At 37.3% G+C, this 20,031-nt stretch overlaps 1 protein-coding gene across 6 annotated transcripts in view; it reads left to right on the top strand.

The window, feature by feature from the left end:
- The first annotated feature begins 367 nt into the window (after positions 1 to 367).
- The window catches only part of SYT1 (synaptotagmin 1), a 522,673-nt gene continuing 503,009 nt past the window's right edge, over positions 368 to 20,031 (top strand). For 5 of the 6 annotated variants that reach the window (XM_084880204.1, XM_084880207.1, XM_084880208.1 and 2 more), the window contains exon 1: positions 368 to 756. The gene's annotated coding sequence lies outside the window, so the exon portion shown is untranslated. The remainder of the gene's footprint in view (positions 757 to 20,031) is intronic. The other variant, XM_084880205.1, reaches the window with a different exon arrangement.

Genomic DNA, 20,031 nt, shown 5'->3' with positions numbered 1-20,031 from the left:
AAAAGAACAGAAAGGAAAATAGCTTTGTATTCAACGCCCTCTCCTCCTCCCGTGCTGAGGGCTCGCTGAACAGGTTGTGGGGCATCCCTGCGGGTACCCAGAGGGCTCCTCGGATGCCCTTGGCAGCATCTCCTTGGGATCTCTCTCTCGCCTCCCAAGAAGCCCCCTCCCCCACCCCTCCTCCGCCCCCTCCCCTCTCCAGGTCCCAGTCCGCGGTGGGGATAGAGAGACACTAACAGGACTGGGATGGGCGCTGTTGGCTGAGGGATCCACCTAGGAGCCGCGCCCCCGGATTGGCTCCGCGGCGCAGCGTACGGAGGTGGAGCCAATCAGGTGGCCGGGGCTGGAGCTGCTGGGCGGCCGCCTCCTCACTGGAGGGATTCCTGGAGGAGCTGCAGTGTGGGGATGCTCCAGACCGAGGACTGCCCCCCGTGTCTCTCCTCCTCCTCCTTCTGCTGCGGCGGCAGCAGGACTTAGCAGCCGCAACTTGAGGCTCCCAGCCGGACAAGCCCACCCCTGATCAGGGTGGTGCTCCGCGGAGCGGGGGGCTCAGCGCCCCAAAGGGGTGTGTGTAGGGTGGGGGCGGCCAGCTGGGACCAGCTGGTGGCCCTGGAAAACCTCCCACACACCCACACCCACACACCCCTTTTGTGTTGCAGGCGGCCCCTCCGCGAGCAGAGGCAGTGAGAGGACCCGTGTGCCTTCGAGGCGGTCCGCCCGGGGAGAGCCACCACCACCTCCTGGTCTTCCCTGCAGGTAAGGCGGCGGGACTGGCGGTGCGGCCACCCGGGTTGGTGGTGCCTATTCGCCTGAATCCCTCGGCAAGATTTTGTTCTCCCGTACCTTTGGGTTTTGGGGGTGGGCGATGAGACCTGCGGAGGGAGCCCGGGGTGGCCTATTGTGAGAGATCGGAGACCACATGTGCATCTCCGGGCAAAGCACTTTGCCCAGCGCCCCTGATTCAGAGCCTGGAGTTGCTATCTTGCTATAGGGCATCCCCCATCTTCCTGCTCCGTCTCTCCGCCTCCGCCCCCCACCCCAATCTCCATCCCTCAATTCTCCCACTCCCTTTTAGGTCCCCCCCCCCCTTTTTTTTCATCTTCACCCTCCTGCCATCCTAAGCACGCACAGGCTTTCTTTCTCCTCCTGGAGAGGACTGCCTGTTCTCAGAGGAGAGAAGGAAGGGATAGTGAAGAAAGGAGAAAGATTTCTTTCTGCGGGGGCAGAGGGGCAAGGGAGGAGGCGAGCTCTGTGGAAATGAGAGTACAGAAAGCAATTAAACGGAATAAAGCGAATAGTCCAGCCCTCCTGCCCGGCTGTCAGAGAGGGGAAGCATCAAGTTTGACTCGACCTCCTATTTGCAAGAGGCTCTGCCTCTCACTTGATTCGTTCCAACGGAACAAAAATAAACCGCGGATCCAACCCACATCCAACTGCTTAATTGCTGTTGTTTTGAAGCGCCAACCGCCTGACTTTTCCTGTTTTCACCTGTCCAGTGGGGCTATTTGGTATTTGCCCACCAGTGGTAATGTCTGAACTTTGAAGTGTTTCTTGCATAAACAAGAAATAAAAATAAAAACATATGATTACTTCCCTGAGGTTCTCTGGTATGGCCTTTATGTCGAGAGGCAAAAATAAATAAATAAAAATGTAAAGTTACAAACATTCGTAGGTGACACCAGTGTTATCCCGAGGCTTGGGTTTCTACTTTGAGAAAGCTAATCTAGTTAGCTTTGCGTACATGTTGATTTTCACTTTCCTGAATATTAGTTAACCCTTTGGGGAAATGAAGCAGCCATTTAACTTTTCTGTTACAGCTACATTTGTGTATGAATTGCCATTTCATTCTACCTTTCTACTATCTGTATTCTATTGCCTGGATACCTAATTCATGCATTGCCTTATTTCCTTATAATAATAATACCTAATAGATGTAAACATGATGTTTATACAGTTTCGTTGCTCCAATTAGAAGGCATATGGAAGCTCAGTTGGCCAAGAATCCTCTTGTACTGGAACAAAGTTTAGAAAGTAATGGTAGAAAGGGAACCTCAAATAAAAAAACAAAAAAAATCTCAAAGGGAAAATGTTTTTGTTCTCAAGGAAGAGAGAGAGCAAAGCCCCTATGTGCCCTAACTGCCTGCTTAATAGGTCAAGTGAAAGGTACTTGTTGAACAGACCTTGAGGGCAGCTTCAGCTATTTCTAATTCCATCAGCAGTGTTTCCTGTTATGCATCCGAGACAGCTAAGTGATTACTGTCAGATGGGAGAAAGTAGAGAGAAGTGTCTGGTTGGATGTAATGGGAAATCGTTCCAAGTGGGTCCTACATGAGTGCAGAGAAGCCAGCCGATGCTAGTGTGCAGATAAATCCCTTCCTTTGATTTATCAGGGGAAATGCCGAGTCTTACATTTGTGTGTGTGTATGTGCATGTGTGTGTGTGTGTGTGTGTGTACATGTCACTTGGGATAAGAAAAGGGAATCATCTTTCTGAACTCTGCCTGATCTTCCACACTAATCTATGCACCACAGAAAGTATTTTTTTTTTACCACGTATCTTAGTGTATAAGTTTATACACCAACTTAGATAAGAGCTGGTTTCATTTAACATCGATGTAATGAATATTATTGTCTAAACATTTTCCATTTGAGACACTTGTCTCTGCTATCTAAGTGGAATTACCTAGAGTCACAAAAACAAGATCTTCTTTCCAGGGCTTTGACACTTAACTGGCTTTTTTCCTTTGTAATGTAGTGTTTTTGTTGAAAGCTGACTAAATTTTAGAGGTGCCACCTTTTGGTTACAAGGACAAAAAGGACAATCGCTTAATTGCCGCATGTGTAGACAACTGATTTGACAAGTTTAGACATGAAAAGATGTATAAAAAGGAAACCAACTATTTTCCATGTGAGCAAAAGAAGGTCTTGGTTGCTTATTTTTCCACTGTCTTAGGCAAGGTAAAAGTTTACGATTCTTGGTTTTTGACAAAGTTTTTTCAGGTCTCTCTATAAATGTTAATTATAGCAATGCCATGTAAAAGAGATGTATCTGAGTGGTTAGTTTTTAATATACTTCTGACAAATAAGTCTTTATGGATATTGGAAGTCAGAAATAATTCCAATATGTAGTGAGTGGATTGAGAAGAGATTTAAATTATAATCGGTCATCCCACCAAATGTTCTAATGTAACAATTTCATATAGCCTTCATCCTTTCTCTGTTTAAAAGGATATTTTATAAATGTTATTAATATTTCTGAACAAACATGGTAATTAGATATTTTAAGATATTTTTATAAAAAATATTGCTAAAATACAAGGGAAATTTTAAAATACTCATTCCAGAAAATGCCACACAATGGAGTGTTTTTCCAGACTAGTTTTGAACTTCACTTTATAGTGAAGAATATTAATTATTCTCTGTGGTCAAATTATCAGGTAGTTTTAATCAAGAAATATTAAAATGGGTAACGTGGTGTTTACATTAGTAGGTATATATTTAAGAGGATGCTAACTAAAAAGGAAATACAACATAGTAGCTTGTGTTAATTATATTTGCAAAATGAACTGGAAGATGAATAGATGCAGAATGTATTAAAGATGTAATTTGAACTTCCTGTTAGCCTAATGACACTATGCATATAATATCAATTCATCTCTTTTGAGGTCAGTATATTAAATCAATTTAGAGTGAATTCCCCACACAGGTTTGTGGAGCCATCTGATCTCAAAGAACGTACACTTAAGACAGACATTTTTATGAGCCTGTAATACTTATAGCTCGCTCGTCTGATTTCCAGTTTGTGGAACAGCCAGTAAGAGACAGCATTAATTCCAAATCGGAACATAATCTTTCTTTTCCTAATGGTAGTTATTAAATAATTTGGGGGGAAGGAAAGCAAAAATATAACAGTTTGATTACATAAGAGAGCAAATTTGGTCCAATGTTACAGAATACCAAAGTTAGACTTTCTGTCATAAGGCTAGTGTGGGTCTTGCAAATATTTTGCTAAATATGTAATGGTTTTTACAACTAAATATCCAACCTATCTGTGATTTTAAAAAGTTTTTAACTGATTTGGTTGCCATAAATGCATCTGTATCAAAAGTTTCAGATGTAAGAGATGCTTTCTAGCTGAATTTGTTTTCCATAAGAATTCACCAAAGCTATTTAAACAGGGATTGAATATGTGGCAGCCTAAATAAATAAATAAATTGTTTTTCAACTAGCATTTAAAGGTGTATAGGATGGGGCAAAAGTAGGTTTGCAGTTGTTCCTATGGAAAATAATATAATGGTTAATAAATAATATATAAATATGCTCTGTGTTCCATGCACTTACAACTATAAGCCTACATTTACTGCACCCTGTATATATATGTGGAGATAGATAGATAGATAGATAGATAGATATAGATATAGATATGTGAATAAATATATATAATTTTTTTAAAATTTTTCTAAAAGGATTATAGACTAATGGACAATGTTATATAATCTGCTGACACTAACGGGTACTCCTGTAACCGTTCAAAGAAAGATGACAGTCTCTTAGGGTTGCTCTTAATAGTTCTTTAGTTGAAAGGCTAGAAATACACAGAAGAAAAACTGAAGGGGATAGGGTTTTTTCCCCTTTAAACAGCTCTTCTATGGGTTTGGGAACAAGTGATATTTATTTGAATCATGGATTAGGAAAAAAACTCCCAGTAACAGAAAATGCACTTCTATATAAAAGTAACAAATAAGATGAAATCATATTTTTACATGACTTGGACATAATGGGGCAGTAAAATTTCTGTCTTTCTAAGGCTTTTATCAGGTGTTTCTTTCCATGTTTGCATAAAGGTAAACTTGTTCTTAATCTTTTACGTAATAGAATGATATGATTATTACTGCTTTTTCAGGTAAAGGGGTGTGGATTGGTATATTTAATAATTCCTCTAAGAATGATTAACATTTTTTTCATAATATTATGATAAACTTTATTCACACTTCTTCAGTAAGTGTGGCTATTTTTTTAAAAGTAGGTATTTAATCTTTCTAATTTGAAAAAAAATACATTTTCCTTCAGCTTAATTGCCATTTTAAGAGAGTTCTTGAAGAGTTACCTTTATATTGGCTATAAGATAAACTGTGGTAGCAGGGTATATGAACATCACTCTACTCTTATATGATAGTAATAGAAAAATAAACTTATTTTAAAATATATTGATAATATGTTCACACTATCTATTGCAAGTATGGCAACATGCTGTCCTTTCTTGTATATATGAATAAAAATTTAACCTTTGCTGTTGAGAAATACTGCTATGTCATAGAAAGAGTAAGCAACCAGAGATGCAATTTCTGTAGTTTTAAATACAATTTTAAACATCCTATTAAAAAAAACTTTCTTTTAAAATATTTATTTCCCTAATTTAAAAACAATATTTAAGAGAGATCTAAAACAAATTAAAACCTAATGTAGAATAAAATAGCACATTCGTGATAATGTTAGAAATAATTTTCTGCCACATCTTTGAAAAATATAAAGCAGATTTTAAAAAGTTCTATAATTTTAATAATTTTAATATTTAGTTAAACCACAAGTTGTAATTGTTTACAACTAGTTCTGATTCTCTTTGGGTTTGTTTTGTCTTCATAACTACACTCAATGCTTGAAGGGATGTGGCATCTTGATTTTCAGAATTTGCCAGTAATGCAAATAAGGCGAGGTCAGAGGTCATCTTTGTTGGTTACTGCTATTGTGGAGATACAAAGGAAAAATACTGGTCATTTTTATATCGGTCTCACATATATATAGTATGTTGAACATAGGAAGTCATTTTGTTAAAGGGGTATTCTGGAAAATTGTAATTCAAATGAAGATAATAAATACTTCTATTTCTTAGTCATTTGTACAAAATGAAAGCTGAAAAATTTCCATGTAGAATGAGAATGTTTTCTTTCAGCTAGTATAAAAATCTGTTGAAACTATTCGTTTAAGATATAATTTCTTAAATTTTCCTGACATCCCTGTCAGATAATATTTTTTTTATAAATACTAGATTACAACCCTGCTACAGCAACCCCAAATTCTGTGCCTGAGACAGTTAGCTAAGTGCCTCAGACAGGCGCTAATTTTTTATTGAAATATCCAGTTAATCAAATCTAGGTATGGTACTGAAATTTGGTCTTACCTTATCCAAGTGAAACTGTTTCTCTATTTGGGAAATGTAGCTTTGCTTAATTCTAAAGTGTTTAGAGTTCATATAATTAACTATTATTTTTGCCAAAGGGTATTATGTAAGTAAAAGGAGTTGTGTGTTGTTTTATGCAATAGGTAAATGTTTTCTTTTTATTTCTAAATAATTCAGAAATAATCAAAGATAAAATGCACTTAGGCACTTAAAAATCCAAATCAGAAGATTATTTAAGAACTAGAGGCCCACTGTACAAAATTTGTGCAAGAGGCTCTGGCCCCGGCCACCATAGTGGCCACCTCTGCCTCAGTCCCCACCATCCCTGCTTCCTCTGGAAGGTTGTCCAGAAGGATATTTAAAAGGACCTTTGCTCTAATTAGCATAGCAGGCGTTTATAATTATACATGTGAAACATTCTTAAACTGCAATTGGTTAAATGAGATGTACTATCTCTTGTCCTCTTCCCACACCCTCCCAGATTTCAACCATCTTTCAGTCACATGGCGATAGAGGGAGAATCAGGCAAACCCACTTCACACCACTGGTGAGAGTTGCCTGCGTACGCCTCGTGGGGTCAGCACCTGTTTTCACTTGAGGCCCATTTCCTTCCTGTGCCCAGCCTCCTGGCTTGTTACCCTAGGCCTCGCTCCAGCTTGGAAGCAGGTGATTGGATTTACTAATTGCTACAGTTGAGACTCATTGGCATATCTTCATTATCAAGAAGGCAAAAAGCACATGAAATACTCAGACCAAACATACATAGCTTCACCAAAATTAGTATTAATACTTAGAAAATGGGATATTAAATGTTACATAAATTTTAGGATAATTGATAAAATAGCTTTTGTTTCATGAAATTTCTTTTGATTACTCACAAGTGATCCAGGAAAAGGTGAGGTTGTTAGTCATGAATCAGTATGACTGTTTGTTTTTGTGTGTGTGTGTGTGTTTTTAAACTAATTTAAACAAGTTGATAAAACTCAAATAATAGTTAAAGAGAATTTCAGATCCTTGGATTGGCTTTAATACTTCCCAAATCCACCTGTCTTGTTATGAAGACCCTCAGATATTCACATCCTCACCCTCATCATCACACACCATTGGCAACAGATTTGTTTTTCTCTGGAATCTGTGGTATCATCGTGAAACCATAAGGCTGGTTTTAGGATGGATTACTAACAATCAATTTTCAAATATAATTTTATGTGAGAGTTGCTGAAAATATAAACAACGTAGCATCAGAGTAGCAGGCTACACTCACTAAAATGTCAATTTAGAATTGTTTGCTCTTTCTTGAGAAGGAAAAAAGCCAATTGAGGGTGTTTATTTCCTCACGATGTCCTGCACTCCAGTATTGTATACAATATAACAGTGGATAGCCCTTGTTCACCACCTACAAAAATGCTTATTTATGAGGAAAAAATATCATCAGCACATGCGTTTTAGACAAATGACTCATTTGGCTTTTGAAACAGGAACAGTGGTTTAACAGTTCTCTAAGGCCTACCTGAGCTCTTGTAGCACTCATATTTTGAGTTAGCAAGATTATTAAGAAGAAAAGTTGACACAGTTTCTCAGGAAAAAGAAAGGTAGCAAAGCATTGAATCTGTTTCTGACTTGGAATGTCTGCCAGATCCTGGTTTACAAGGCTGGCTTTCTGCCTAATTCATAGCATTTTCATCGGATTTGAGGAATGAAGGAAGTGTAAGCCATTGGGCATTAGAGACTCTAGAGCACCAGAATCCCTTCTATAAATAGAATAACATCATCAATATAAGGCCACAGGTTTTGTATTTAAGTATATATAAACCAGACCAATGTATGCCTAAAATTTGTGCTTGAGTTTTACCTATCTGCACTTAGGAAAATGAACTTAGATAATAACATAATGTTACAATTAACATCTGTTTTTATTGTTTTATTAAATTACTAGAGGCCCAGGGCACAAAATTCCTCCCTGGGGGAGGGTGTCCCTCAGCCCAGCCTGCACCCTCTTCAATCTGGGACCCCATTTATGCCTAATCCTAAGCAGGGAGTGGGCATCTCTCTAACAATCCAGGATCTGTTGGCTCTCAACTGCTCTCCTGCCTGCCTTCCTGATTGCCCCTAACCGCTTCTGCCTGCCAGCCTGATCACCCTCTAACCACTGCCCTGCCAGTCTGATTGATGCCTAACTGCTTCCTTGCCATCCTGATTGCTCCTAATTGCCCTTCCCTGCAAGCCTGGTCACCCCTAACTGCCCTCCCTTGCAGGCCTGGTTCCTCCCAACTGCTCTCCCCTGCTGGCCATCTTGTGGTGGCCATCTTGCGTTAACATGGAGGCAGCCATCTTGAGTGTTGGAGTGATGGTCAATTTGCATATTACTCTTTTATTAGATAGAATAATGTTAAATTTTAAAAGCCAAGCAATCACCTCAAGATACAACTGACTTTAATAATTCAAGGACATGACATTTCAACAAAAAGCCATATACTCTAAATCAGAGGTTCCCAAACTTGTTTGTGCAGTAGACCCCTTGCCATGTTTTTCGGTTTTGGGTAGACCCCCTACTTACCTGATATTGATTTTTTTGTAAATTTCTAACTGTAGTGAAGTTTAGTGTTAAGATTTAATAAAAAATAATGTACCTACTTTTCTCCGGCATTCTCAAACAAAATAACACTGATTCACTATAATTTGTATGATAAACTACCAGTTTATATTTTTTTAAATATTTTCTCAGCACTTTCCTATTCAAGATTCAGGAAACGAATGAACGTATTTTTCTCACATTCATATTTATAGAGTGACGAATTGAACAAGTCGGTGCAAGTTCGCGAAGCTTTGAGACAAAAATTGGCAAGAATGTTTACTGCACGTATGCTTGTAACAAGATGATACTGGTATATCATTATGTGCAGGTTTTTATCCTACAACTTACACAATTTTATAAACATATATAATAAATTTTTTACTTCATAGGTACTTTTATAAATAATTTATATGTTTTTATATTATAAGATAATATGATGTAAGTAAATAGGTACTATCAGTGTATGTTGAGATCCACTATCGTGGACCCCCATTTTCATTTCATGCACCCCCAAATTTTTTTTTCGCTGACATAGACCCCTTGCAGGTTGTCATAGACCCCTGGGGGTCGATATAGACCACTTTGGGAATCACTGCTCTAAATTAACCCTGCTTTTTAATTGTGGGGGAAAAGAACAAAAAGTACTTGATATACAAGTTTTCAATTTTTTTCCCAATGAAATCATATATACTTTCTGAATCACAGTTAGACAACACAAAATGAATACTGATGAGAGGAGAGAGCCGACTTCTCCAGGAAAAAGTGGAAGAGACAAGTTCTGTTATGCCTTTAAGAATCTGTCTCAACATTTATATATTGAATAGATAGTAACAGTTTCATTTCTCTTGACTTCTGGACTTTTAGAACTATATGCATTGAAGCATATTAATACTCACTGCCAGAATAGATTTGTTCAGCTCTTCCGCTAAAATGGTAATATAGCAATTTTCTTGCATTCCCTCTTTTCCTTTCTTATTTTTTTTTCCTTTTCTTATTCTTCCTACCATTCTTTTTTATACTTTAATGAATTATCTTCATCTACTCACCAACTGATAGCTTGGTACACCAGGCTCCATACTAATGGATTATTTTTTGCCAATAACCAAATAAATGTATTTCTTAGTTTTTATACATTTTAGGTTAGTTTTATGAAACACATGCATAGATAAGTATGGGAGCAGGTTCTTAATTTGTTTATGTAACTGGTACACTTAAAGGGAATGTGCCATGATTTTAAAGTTTTTTTTATAAGCAGGTTTTATTGATTTCAGAGAGAGGAAGGGAGAGGGAGAGAGAAACATCAATGATGAGAGAAAATCATTAATCCATCTGCTTTATGCAAGCCCCCTACTAGGAATCAAGCACAAAACCCAGGCATATACCCTGACCAGAAACCAAACCATGACCTCCTGCTTCATGAGTCCATGCTCAACCATGGAGACACACTAGCCAGGCTAGTGTTTTTAAATTCTTAAACATAAAGTCTTGCTTACTTATCATTTCTAGAACAAAATTGATTGCAGAGAGATAATACAATAATATTTAAAAGTGGGAGAAACCTGGTTAGTTTGCTTAGTGGTTCGAGTGTTGACCCATGAACCAAGGGTTCCAGGGTTTGAGTCCAGGGTCAAGGGCTTGTACATCCATTGCACATTCCCCAGCCCCAGCAGGTGCAGGAGGCAAACAGTCAATGTGACTCTCACATGGATTTCTCTCTCTCTCTCTCTCTCTCTCTCTCTCTCTCTCTCTCTCTCTCTCCCTTTCTCCCTTTCTCCCTCTTTCTCTCCCCCCCTTCTTCCTCCTCTCTCCCTTCCACTCTCTCTAAAAATCAATGGAAAAATATCCTTGGGTGAGGGTTAAAAAAAAAAAAAAAGTAAAAATAAGTGACATGTACTACTAGGTAGCTTTTTTTAATTTTTATTTTGCTCTTTCAATGATAATTAAATAATTGTTTTCATGGTAGTTGTATAGCACTATATTTAAAAAAGTAAATTGCCTTATTTGATTTTGATAATGAAGAGATTCTCCATTTTATAAATAAAGGAGACTGAGCAGTTAAGCGATCTGCCTGTAGTTACACACATAGGAAGCCTTTTATAATTTTTTCTACAGAAGCACAGGGCCTAGCATTTAGAAATGGGGGGAAAGTATGTATTTTAATTATCTCAAAATATAAAAACTAGTTTGCTCTTTTTACCAAAATGAAAATAAAATTCTAACATGATACCCAATGTTGAATTACATAGTCTTTATTATTTTTGTTAAAAACATAAGATAATTTTAATAAACTGTCATTACTTACATTACTCTAACTGTGAAAGAAATTATATTTGTATTTTAAAATTATTGCAGGAACAGTTTTTTTTGTGTGTGTGTGTTTTTTTTTTTCTCAAACAATTACAGGAATAGTTTTTAAATATATAAAAGAAATCACTAAGCCTGAGTCACTAGATTCAGTTGCCCTTCAATCATTGCTGAATAACTGTGACATTAGATGTCATTTCACTGTTTTTCTTTATAAATAAGAAACTAGTAGTATTAAGCCTCTTCCTTGAGTACACAGAAATGTGGTTGGAATAATGTGTGTAGCTTATAACAAACTCTCCAATCTTATCATGTCTCATTATGTTTCTCATTGGTACTCACACATATAATTGCTTACTGTTTTCTGAATCTAACATTAATGGAAGTTGTTGAATCTATGGATGCCTTTTCTCTTTTATTCAAAGTTAGAAAGAGGTAGGAAGAGAATATATCCAAGCTCCGATTATTATTCAGCCCTAATGTGTGAAATCCATCAATTGGCAATTCTTTGTATTAAGACTCAAACACAATTGGGAGTGATTGTCAATTGCCATGCACATTGCAATGTGGATTAACATAATTGACTTTCTAGCTGAGCTGATATAAGGAAACAGGAGTTTTAATTGGGAAAGGCCTGTAGAAAGAATGCAAGATTAATGAGAGCATAGGATAGGTGTTTATGGTGATTTTGGACAAACATAGGGTAATCATATTCTTGTATTCTTAATATGTGTCCGCATCCTTTTGTGTGCTTTTGCATACTTCATTCCATTAATATTCCCAATAACCTTATGAGATTGGTACTAATTTACCTATAATTTTTAAATGAGAAAATCATAGGAAATAACTTGCCAGAGTCACATAAATATTATGTAGCTGGATATTGTTTCAACTCCAAACTGTCTATATATATATATATATATATATATATATATATATATATAGCCAATACCCAACCAGAAATAATCACATTAAGCTCATCACTGGCCGGAGAACAGTACAGATGCTATCAAAGAGGTAGAGATGACCTACAGAGATTGGAGAGACATAGGCAAACTTTATCCACTTCATAGCAATGTGATCAAAACATCAAACTTGGGCCGAAACCGGTTTGGCTCAATGGATAGAGAGTCGGCTTGGGGACTGAAGGGTCCTGGGTTCGATTCCAGTCAAAGGCATGTACCTTGGTTGCTGGCATATCCCCAGTAGGGGGTTTGCAAGAGGCAGCTGATCGATGACTCTCTCCCATCGATGTTTCTAACTCTCTATCTCTCTCCCTTCCTCTCTGTACAAAATCAATAAAATATATTTTTTAAAAAAATCAAACTTGGAATCTTCTGGATCTGAGTATAAATACCTACTCTGGCATGGTAAGCTTCAATAAGGTAGTTCATACTAAAAGTTTTATTTCAGGAAGGGAAATATAGTAATGTTTGCAAATTTCTACTCTGTTATCAAATGACAGAGTTTACCACTCTTGCTCCACCCTCCCCCGTTTTGTTTTTTGTTTGGTTGGGTTTGTTTTGTTTTGTTTTGTTTGAGTCAGGAACTCTTTCATTTGTAAAAATGTCACCAAACTCAAGATGGTTTAAGGAAGAAAAGGGATTTTAGAGGCCAGGTTACCGTAAAGTTCAGGAATATTCCTTATTTTGTCATAGCTAGAAATGGAAAATCAAACCATCTGATCAGATCCAGACCTATTGCTTCTTATTCCACCACCCACCTCCCCACCTTGTCCCCTCCTCCTCTCTGTTTCTGTTCTGCCAGTGGGTTGGTGGTTATATGAGTTTAATGGCATATGATTACTTATGATTGCATATTGACTTTGTAAACATAGACTGCTTGGGTTTGAATCCACATTCTACTACAATTTAGTTCTACTTTTCTTTAGCATTGTTCTTTCTTTACAGTGATAAGGATGTTTCTAGTGACCATAGGGCATATATAAGAAAATGTGTAGTGAATGTCTTCTTCCCCCCCCAAAATTTCCAGGATAAGTTTGATTGGAACAACTTAGATCACTTGTCCTGGACCATTCACTATGATGAGGGTGAAATAATGATATTTTTCTAAGCCAGGCCTTGTGTAGTATCTGGATTTGAAAGTTAGACATAGCACTACTCATCTATATAGAAAGAGAGCTCTGCTGATTCAAGAAGGAAAGTGGTTAGATTTAGGCCAGGCAAAAGAAACACATGCGTACTAGCTCATAAGGTAAGAGCAATGGCTCATCAGAAAGGATGCTGACTAGCATTAATGCTGGGGCAGGATGGCTCCAGGAGATTCAGAGAATTCTAGGGAAAGGTGCATAGTAGTTGAGGATGTGGAAAAAAAAGTGGCACAAGGATGGCTGTTTACAAACGAGTGTGGAGTGTTCAGTAATTTAACACCGATATGACCATACTAGTGTGAAAAGGCTGAACAGCAGGCAGAGCATGAGGGCAGAGTTGAGTGTCTTTGACTCTCATTGGGTCCTTGCATCATTGCCTTGGCTTCTTTCTTTTTTATTACAGAGGCAATACACTTGTAGGGCTTGAGGATTTTTAGGGTCTCAGCCCAGTGGAGCTGAGAACAGCCAACTGAAGGCACTCACAGAGCCACCTGTATACATATCAGTACTTCAAATTTTGTTAGTTTTGTGTAGGGAGTGTTCTTTCAAGGGGTTTATAAAGTTTTATTTTATAATTGCCCCAACTGCATATACATGGCTATAGATGCCATAGAATAACTGCATGAAAGCACTATAGATTTTCTCTTTGCTGTACTATAAACTGAAAAGCAATTAATTAGGAATAACGCATTTCTTCAGTAAGTGCTATGATGTACCTACCACTGTTTTGAATGCTGGGAATACAAAAGCAAACATCAGAAAAAGTATTTGTTTTTATGTAGCTTGCATTCTAGGGGACAATGCAGATAATTAAAAACAACAAACAACAAAATATAACTAAGGCAGTGTGAAGCATTGAGATATGCTATAAAATAATAAAACAGGATAATAAGTAAAACAACGTAATACTAGGGGCTCTGGTTGACCAATAATATATAAGCTGAGACATAAAAGGAAAATAAGTCAGCTACGTAAATGTCAGAGGAAGGCTTTGTCAATAAAAGAAACTCCAGTGAGGAAACTGCTGTGGGAATGAGTTTGGTCTACAGCAGTTCCTCCCTCCTCCCCAACCCATGGTTTTGCTTTGCATGCTTTCACTTACCCAAGGTCAGTTGCAGTCCAAAAATACTAACTATAAAATACAGAAATAAACAACTCATAAGTTTTAAATTGTATGCCATTCTGTGCAGTGTGAAGAGATCTTGTGCTATCCCGTTCCATCTTGCCCGGGACTTGAATCATGCCCTTTTCCAGCACATTCACCCTGTGTGTCATCACTGCATGTGAGTCACTCAGTAGCCATCTAGGTTATCAGATCAACTGTGGACTCCCAAGGTACCTCAGTGCTTGTGTTCCAGTAACCCTTATTTTACTTAGGAATGGCCTCAAAGTGGATGGGTAGTGATGCTGGCAATTCAAAATGCCAAAGAGAAGCTCTAAAGCGCTTTCTTTTAGTGGAAAGGTGTGTCTGTATTGGAAAAAAACGTAGCATGTATTGGGTTTGAAGTTGTCCATGGTTTGAGGTATCCACTGGGTGATCTTAGAACATGTTCTCTGTAAATAAGGGGGGACTACTGTCTCGCAGTAGAGACAAAGGGCAAATGTAGCTGAGTGTAAAAATACTGGTTTCATGAGTTTGACCCTGCTTTAATATTTTAATTAAAAATAATATATACCCCTAACCAGTATAGCTCAATTGGTTGGAGCATCATCCAGTGTACCCAAGAGTTGAGGGTTCGATTCACTGTCAGGGCACATACCTTGGTTATGGGTTCAATCCCTGGTTGGGGCATGTGCGGAAGGCAGCCAATCAATGTTTCTCTCTCTCATCAATTCTTCTCCCTCTCTCTCCCTTCTGTTCTTTCTCTAAGCATATCCTGGGGCGAGGATTAAAATACAAACATACAATCTGCAAACATTATTAAGGAACATTTCAAAACAATGATTATATACAATCTAAACATTATTGAAATATATTTGGTGTCTTATTTCTGCATGATATTATTTCAGACTGTACATATGCTTACTTTATTTTTTATGGTTACACTCATCAAATATATCCTATTTCTACCCTGACTTTCAAAATGTATTTTCAGATGACTTATATGTGTATATTTCATCCTCCATTTTCATCTTTAGAAGAGCAACTCCTTTTATATTCCATTGACACTTATTGTATATATTTTATGAAATCTTAATAACCTTCCTTCTTTTGCCTTAATTTCTAAGGGAATGGAGCACATGGCCTACCCGATTTTATTATTTCTCTGAATTAAGTGAACACCTTGACTTTTTATCATGGTAATGATTTTTTTCACTGTAATTTCCTTTTGAGTATATTTTTGATAATATCCTACAAAACTCTAATTTAGATTTTGAAACAAAAGTAAATAAACACTGAGAACATAATGAAACAAATTATTTTGTGTCGATTATAATTTAGACAACACAAGTCTCAGAGCATTAACCGGAAATTATTTTTCCTCTATCTAGTTTCATATCCTGGTTTCAAGAACTCAATAACCAAAGTCTACCTGGGTCACTCTGTGATAGTAAACTAGGTGCTTACAGAGGCATATTAACTTTTGTGAGCCTGCAGTACCGCTCCATGCACTGCAGCAGTAATGAAGCAGTAATTAAAGCGTCAATCTTAAAGGGCCCTCTTTCCCCCCCTAAGACTCGTATACACATTATGCTCTGATAATAACATATTTTGGAAGTCGAGTTTTCTTTGCTGAGTTGACATTAAACAACCTGTATTTGAGCACAGCAAGAGTATAATAATAGACTGTTCTGGTTAATAGGGGCATGCTCTGTATTTTCCTTATGTGTGGAGCCAAGGCTCTTTTCTATCCTAAATATCTTATGCTATAGGACATATGTACATATATATTTGAAAATGTAGTATATTTGAATTTTTTAATGTATCCAATCAATCCACTACATACAAGTTTTCAGGATTTCGCCATGCTGCTTTTTTTTTTTATCATTCTGATTCTCCAGTGCCTGGCAGACAGTAGAAAGAGAGCATTCTACAGAATGTTTATTGGATGAGTGAATGATTCCAATAAGTTTATATTTTCTAATGTTTTTTTTTTAATGACATCCAAACTCAATACATAGTCAAACACACATACATGCAAGATGAACAAAAGTTCTATGAAATATTTCTTACTGCTGTTGTATCTTTATATTATTTTAATGCAAGTCTTATTTTTCCCCCCTTAATTCATTAAAACATACTACTGGTCATGACCAACCAAATTAATGTAATAACCTACTAATGGGTAACAATCTTTAATTTTAAATACTTCCCTAAAAAAATATTAAGAGTTTTCAAAAAATTATAATACATTCAATCTCACTAAGCATATGTAAATATAGAGGAATTCACAGTGGCTCATTTTAAATATAAGGTATTATCATACTGTAAATGCATATAATTTAATGTAAATTTCATACCAAAATTAACATGTTATCACTATATTTACATATAGGTGATTTTTTGTGAACTTGCATTTTTTTTTAAACCCACAATAAATCTGGCACCGATACTGTTATTGGCTATTCTCAACCAAGTAGATCCATGTTGGTCTGCTACCTCTTGAGAATTCCGTTAACAGCTACTAGTTAAAATAGCTATCAGTTAAAATATATAAACTTTCTTGAAATGTCATTAATACATTGCACTCTTCTTTTGTTTATGGATACACTTTATTTTTTAAAAATATTTTTATTGATTTCAGAGAGAGGAAGGAAAAAGGAGAGAAATATCAATGATGATAGGGAATCATTCATGGCCTGCCTCTAGCATGCCCCCTACTGGGGATTGATCCAGCAACCCAGGCATGTGCTCTGACTGGGAATTGAACCCCTACCCCATAGTTCATTGTTGATACTCAACCACTGAGCCACACCAACTGGGCTGGATAAACTTTCTTGTAGAGTAGAGGAATATATACAGATATGATAGATTATTTTTCTACCCTTAAAGTAGTAAGTGGAGAACTAGTCTATGGAACCAACAGACAATGAAGACTGAACATAAGTATTCAGGGTTTTGTGTTCAAATTAAAAAAAAAATAATACAAAAATTCTCAACCTGCCTCGAACTTTATGATGTAGAGATTTTAGTAGATGGTTTCTCTGACACTGTTATGTGCTAACATGTGAAGATCTGTGACCCTGGCATCTCCCTACAAGGTAATTAAACAAACAAGTGGCCCAGCAAGAAATGCTCTTTTGATTTCCCTATTATCCATGTGAGTTTTCTCATAATGGTGGATAAGGTTGGAGATTATGTCATTAATCCTTTAATCATTCATTAATCTGCTCAAAAATATTTACAGTACAAACTCTCAGACATTATCAACCACCTATACAAAAATAAAGTGTAGTTCAGTTAAAAGAGACATTTTAAGCAAGTAATGTTAATATACTCAGATGTGAATTGTGAAATAATCAGGATAATATAGAATATGCTATGGTAACAAACAGTACAAAAATCTCAGTGGATTCAATGCTTAAGACTTACTTTTTTTTCATATTACATAACCATTGTGGATTATTGTGTGTGCATGTTGGAGTAGGAAGAGATCTTCTGATTTACACAGTTATTCAGGGACCCAGACTGATGAGGTCTTAAAATACTGATATCCTATATAATAAAAGGCTAATATGCAAATTGACCAAGCCTAGTAATGACTGGTCACTATGATGTACACAGAGCACCAGGGGGCAAACGCCCAACACAGGAGCTGCCCCCTGGTGGTGAGTGCACTCCCACAAGGGGAGCACCACTCAGCCAGAAGCCAGGCTCTTGGTTGGCGAGCCCAGTGGTGGTGGCGGGAGCATCTCTCACCTCTGCGACAGAGCTAAAGATGTCAGATGGATAGCTTATTTCTTCTGCCCGTGTAGAGCAGGCTTAAGCCATCAATTGGAAATCCCCCAAGGACTCCCAAACTGTGAGAGGGCACAGGCCAGGATGAGGGACTCCCCCACCCCCGAGTGCATGAATTTCGTGCACTGGGCCTCTGGTTTTAACATAATGTTTAAGGATTCATTGCAGTAGAGAGGAAAGTACTATGAATTTTCTCACCAACAATGAACTACCCTTCACCCCAACCCTGGCCTTGAAAGGAGAGGATATGACCAAGTTCCTGAAACCTCTTCTGTAAGTCTCAACAGGAAAGTGCAAAGCTTTTTAAAAGCACCTGTGAGGGAATGATCAATTAGTCAAGACAGTGATGGCTTCACAGAGGAGGTGATTCATCCGCTGTACTCTGAGGATCCTTGAGTTATTATGAGAATTGCGTAGTTCTTGTCTTTACCTGAATCTCAAACAATGTATATGTACTTGATTAAGAATGCCAGCACTCCTGGCCAATTTAGAGAGTGAACTAATTCATTTATGGGTTACTAGAAACTCTAATATGACATACAACCACCAATTTACTAGATCTATTTGGGCATCTTAAACATACCTCAAATTTACCATATCTCAAACTGAAGTCATTCTCTCTTCATCAACAAATCTAGTCCTTCCCTAATATCTTTGATCCTAATGAATGATTCTACCATTCATCAGGTTGAGTTATCTAGAAATCTGGAAATTGTCTTCATTTTCATGTCTCTTATCCTTAAACCCAAATCCAAAATATATAATGTCTCAATCATTTTCGTTCAGAAGTATCTTTGAAATCTCTAATTTACTCTATCTCCATTCCCATAAGATAAACAAATTTGTCTTCTCAAGTCTGTTCTTTAATATATATATATATATATATATATATATATATATATATATATATATAATTGTTTAAAGTACTACAAGTAGTAGTACATATGTCTTCTTTTTTCCCCCATTGACCTTCCCCCAGCCTCCCCTACCCCCCCCAAACACTTGCCCTCTCCCCCCAGTGTCTTGTGTCCATTGGTTATGCTTATATGCATGCATACAAGTCCTTTGGTTGATCTCTTACTTCCCCCAAGACTTCCCGCTGATATTTGACAGTTTATTGAATGCTTCTCTGCCTCTGTATCTTTTTGTTCATCAGGTTATAATGTTCTTTATTATCCATAAATGATGCTCCATCCATGCTATTGCAAATGGTAAGAATTCCTTTTTTCTTTTTTTTTTCTTTTTTACAGCAGCATAGTACTCCATTATGTAGATGCACCATAGTTTTCTAATCCACTCATCTGCTGATGGGCATTTAGGCTGTTTCCAAATCTAACCTATGGTAAATTGTGCTGCTATGAACATATCTTTTCTGATTAGTGTTTCTGTTTCTTGGGATGTATTCCTAGAAGTGCTATTACTGGGTCAAATGGCAGTTCCATTTTTAATGTTTTGAGGAAATGCCATAACATTCTCCACAGTTGCTGCACAAGTCTGCATTCCCACCAGCAGTGAAGGAGGGTTCCTTTTTCTCCACATCCTCGCCAGCACTTGTCATTTGTTGATTTGTTGATGATAGCTATTCTGACAGGTGTGAGAATGCAGAGAAAAACAACCTCATTGTTGTTTTGATTTGCAGCTCTTGGATGACAAATGACTTTAGCATGTTTTCATATGTCTCTTGGCTTTCTGAATGTCCTCTCTTGAAAAGTGTCTATTTAGGTACTTTGCCCATTTTTTGATTGGATTGTTTATCTTCCTTTTGTTAAGTTGTATGAGTTCCCAATAAATTTTGGAGATTAAACCTTTATCAGAGATAACATTGACAAATATATTCTCCCATGCATTTGGTTTTCTTGTTGTTTTGTTAATGGTTTCTTTTGCTTTGCAGAACCTTTTTAGTTTGATGTAGTCCCATTTGTTTCTTTTCTTCCTATTTTCCATTGCCCTAGGAGCTGTTTTGGT

The sequence above is a fragment of the Pipistrellus hanaki genome (assembly GCF_964339955.1).
Source record: "Pipistrellus hanaki genome assembly, chromosome: 3".
NCBI classification, from domain to species: domain Eukaryota; kingdom Metazoa; phylum Chordata; class Mammalia; order Chiroptera; family Vespertilionidae; genus Pipistrellus; species Pipistrellus hanaki.
Note: the sequence above shows the minus strand (reverse complement) of the source record. Positions and strands in the feature narration are given on the sequence as shown.